The 3884-nt window shown below is 32.4% G+C and overlaps 1 long non-coding RNA gene across 1 annotated transcript; it reads left to right on the top strand.

The window, feature by feature from the left end:
* Positions 1-2653: 2653 nt before the first annotated feature.
* LOC128687316 (uncharacterized) lies at positions 2654-3541 on the top strand. Its single transcript, XR_008406799.2, has 2 exons — positions 2654-2885; positions 3101-3541. It is a non-coding gene; the product is annotated as an uncharacterized lncRNA (long non-coding RNA).
* The last annotated feature ends 343 nt before the right edge of the window (positions 3542-3884 follow it).

The raw sequence follows: 3884 nt of genomic DNA, 5'->3' as shown, positions 1-3884 counted from the left end.
GCAAAATATTTAATATTCTCTTAATGCTACAAGACAGCTGAAGATCTGCATATTCAAATAAATTTCTTTCCACAAGCTTAGTGAGGACCTCTTAGTATACAGTAGCCAAGCAAGCCACTGTGAGTGACTGACAAGGTACTAGCAAATATTGCTTTGTACTGATAATAATATAATCAATTGAGCACTAAACCTGAAAGGGTTTAGTGCTTAATACAGTTCTCTATTGTTTTGTAAGGCATGGAGCAATGCTATTGTAACAATTATATAAACTGCATTACCTTCACAAAATCTAAAATCAAGAAATCTTGCTAGATATTTTATCATGGTCTGCTGTTGCTTATCTAAAATTACAGATAAGGATTTGTTGTATATAGAACCAATGAACTTTGTTAACAAAGAGAAGAATTTACAAAATTTAAAATCCAGCTAAGGTTGTTGCTAAATATACTGTGCCTTCAAGAATGTAGGTTTTCTCATTTGTACACTAAACAATAATGTGGATATGTAACTGATTTATACTTGTAAGGCTGTCCCACAGTTGTCGTGCCAATCACAAATTTTACTTCTATTTTTTCATTCACATCCAATCCCAAGCATTGCTAGGTATATATTTACATTAACAGTCATTCTAGGGTCTTATTCTTCATTCTACAGAGTACCAATTAAAACAGTGAAAAGTATTCTGTACAATCTATCAACTTTAAATTTAGAAAATTGTGCTCATCAGCAAGCATAGCTAATTTATCTTAGGGTGTACTCAAACTGTTCTTTTTTTATTTGCATATGAACTGGTACACATTTTTCCCCCCACACAAAGCAAGGAGGCAGGGGAGGGTTATATGCAGCCACCCAACTTATTTTGATTATGGACAATCACAATTAATGTTTCAGTATTGAACAACATAAAAAAAAAATTACATTTGCAAAAAAATTCAGTGATGATTTTTCTATCACAAGCAAGTAGTAGATGAGGAGGAAAGTGGCAGAAGGCAGCATAACTAAAATCTTAAACAGGGAAAATAAATATTCTGAAGGGCATTAGAGTTGAAAAATTGCTACCTCAATGAGTGACCATATATAGAGTAGCTAAATAAAATTTAACTGAAAAAAAAAAAAAAATTAGAACTTTGGATAATTGTTTACTTCATTACTTGAATTGAATGAACTAACAAGAATATCATGAAGTCAATAATGAAAATTTACTAAAAGTAATTATCATCTGGAATAATGTCAAAACTTTGAAAGACACCACAGAATTGATTCTTAATTTCCTTGTCTTCCAGTACAGACATATGACAAATACATCACCAGGAAATGGATTCTTAGCAAATGTGTTAAGTTTTCCTTATAGTCTTCCTTGCTTAAAGGCAGTCAATACAACCAATGAGGATGCTCCATGAAACTGTACCCTCAAGAAATGAGAGTTCCCATAGGGAGCAAGACAGAAACATGTACAAGTAAAATTTAAAGTTATTAACAAGTCAAAATACTTTGAGATGTATAAGGATAGATTTTATAATTAATTTTTTCCAAGTTCTTGGTCTTCCATACTAACAGGCAAAAAAATGTGTGTTTTAGAGCTCTGACACATTTCCTAAGCAATTAGGCACCTTAGCCCCAGGTAACAACAGTAGACAGCATATTAGCATAAGTTATTCAAATTTCACTCTGTTGATTTGCTGGATTACTTCTTGCAGACTCGCCTACTTTAGTCAAAACTAAAATTAAAAAAAAAATAAAAAAATAAAAAGTAATATCATGACCCACTTAGTTCATTATACACACTGTACCTGTTTGATGGATATATACTGGATTTTATTTTATTCCACTTTTATGACTGTTAATAAGCATATATTAAAAGATCTTATCATATACAATCGAACCCCAAAAAATTATTAAAGTTAAACTCTATTGAGAACCAAAAAACTTGACAGGAACCTCCAGTGCTGCTTCATTTAAATGAACCTAAGTGATTTATTATTATTATAATGAAAGAGAAGTGCTAAACATACATGAACCTAAGTGATATTACAAGTATTTCCACAAATCTTTAAAGCTTCACTGTATAGTCCTTGTGGCTTAGCACTTCTTTTTGATTATAATAATTTAAAGCTTCAGTAGTTAAATACTGCACCCTGAGGGATTCTCATAGGAAATAGAGCGTACATTCTTCCCTTCAATAAATCCTTTGATGGTGTAAACAAGTGTAATTTTTTTTCCATATTTACAATTCCACATACAGTAGATCATCTTTCACACGTTCTTCTACCGTGTTTCTGCTAATTTATGATTAATTTTTTTTTTGTATCTATTTCCACCTTTTTGATCTGAAAATTCATCAACTATTGTGATTGTTTTTTGTTTTCTATCAGTTCAGTTTTGATAGTGGAATTATAAAAATTATTTTTCTCTGTCAATTTTTACCAAATGCATTCATACTGTGTGTGCTCATTTTACACATATACTGAAAACTTGCATTCGTTTGGAAGACATGGGTCAAAAACCATAGATTTTATATTTACTTTTTTGTTGAGGTTAAATCAACATTAATTTTTCCCCCTGTTACTTTTTAACCAAGTGCATTCACAATTTGTGTATGATCACTTTGCATGTGTATAGAGCTCACATTAATTTGGAAGATATTAGTCAAAAAACCACAAATTTAATCATCAAAAACCAAGTAACTAACTGGAGATACTGCTTGCAGTTTCAAGAGATGAAGGTGGGGATGGTTCAGTGGCTGGCTGGTGCAACTGACTGCCTCACTCACTCAACTCCACACTGCCACCCTCCACCCACCTACTCTTATATACACTATTTTGCTTTTTATAGCCCTGTCGTGTCTATGGATATTAACCATAGCATAAGAAAAAAGGAATACAGTGGTACCCCGAGTTTTGAACAGCTCCCAACTCGACCAATTATGTAAGTGTATTATTGTAAGTGCTTTTGTAAGTGTATTTTTGGGGGTCTGAAATGGACTAATCTAATTTACATTATTCCTTATGGGAACAAATTCGTTCGGTAACGGCACTCAAACAGCCTTCTGAAACAAAGAAAGTTCGAAACTCGGGGTACCACTGTACTAGTAATACCAGAGGTACTAAGAGGAATAAAACTGAAAGTCTGAATGTTAAGAGAAAAACAAGAAAACTATGTGAGGGAATATTAGCCCCAGTTGTATTAACTATGACCATTTTCTCTGGAAGGAGTGCAGGCATTTTTTTTTATGGAATACACAATAACAAATACATGCTTCTGTCAATAACCTTACTCAAGTTTATTAAATTATTATTATTTAGGTTTTGGGTACAGTCACGCAATTTTATTTTTACAATGGTCCTGATGGCCCCATGTTATGATCACAGAAAATACATTATGCAAATTTAACCTCCTTGGATAACTCATGCAAGTCAAACATTGTAAACATTTGAGAGTCTAAACCTCACTACATCCACCTAAGCCTAGCATGTCAACACACACCCTCTCCACACATTTCAAGATCAACAAGAAACGACATCTACAATGTAAATAATCAAAATGATTTAAAAATTAAAAAAAAATAACTCCTGGCTTTTTTTTCTGAGTGTCATAAGACATAACCCAATCATTCCCATATATTATTCACTCCATCCATCAAGTTTTCATATAGAGCTCCATTTTTCTGGAACCTACCTACTGTATATAGTCATGCACTGCATAACGATGTTTTGGTCAACGACAGACCGCATATATGACTGAGTAAAACACTTACTATGTTCCCAGTTGTATAAAAGTATAGCACGTATAATTACATACAGAACATAATGAATGATAATGATAATAAACAACTATATTACTGGTTTATGTATTTACTATACTATACTTTTCATCGTTATTCTAAT

This window comes from Cherax quadricarinatus, chromosome 40, assembly GCF_038502225.1.
Source record: "Cherax quadricarinatus isolate ZL_2023a chromosome 40, ASM3850222v1, whole genome shotgun sequence".
NCBI lineage: Eukaryota > Metazoa > Arthropoda > Malacostraca > Decapoda > Parastacidae > Cherax > Cherax quadricarinatus.
Note: the sequence above shows the minus strand (reverse complement) of the source record. Positions and strands in the feature narration are given on the sequence as shown.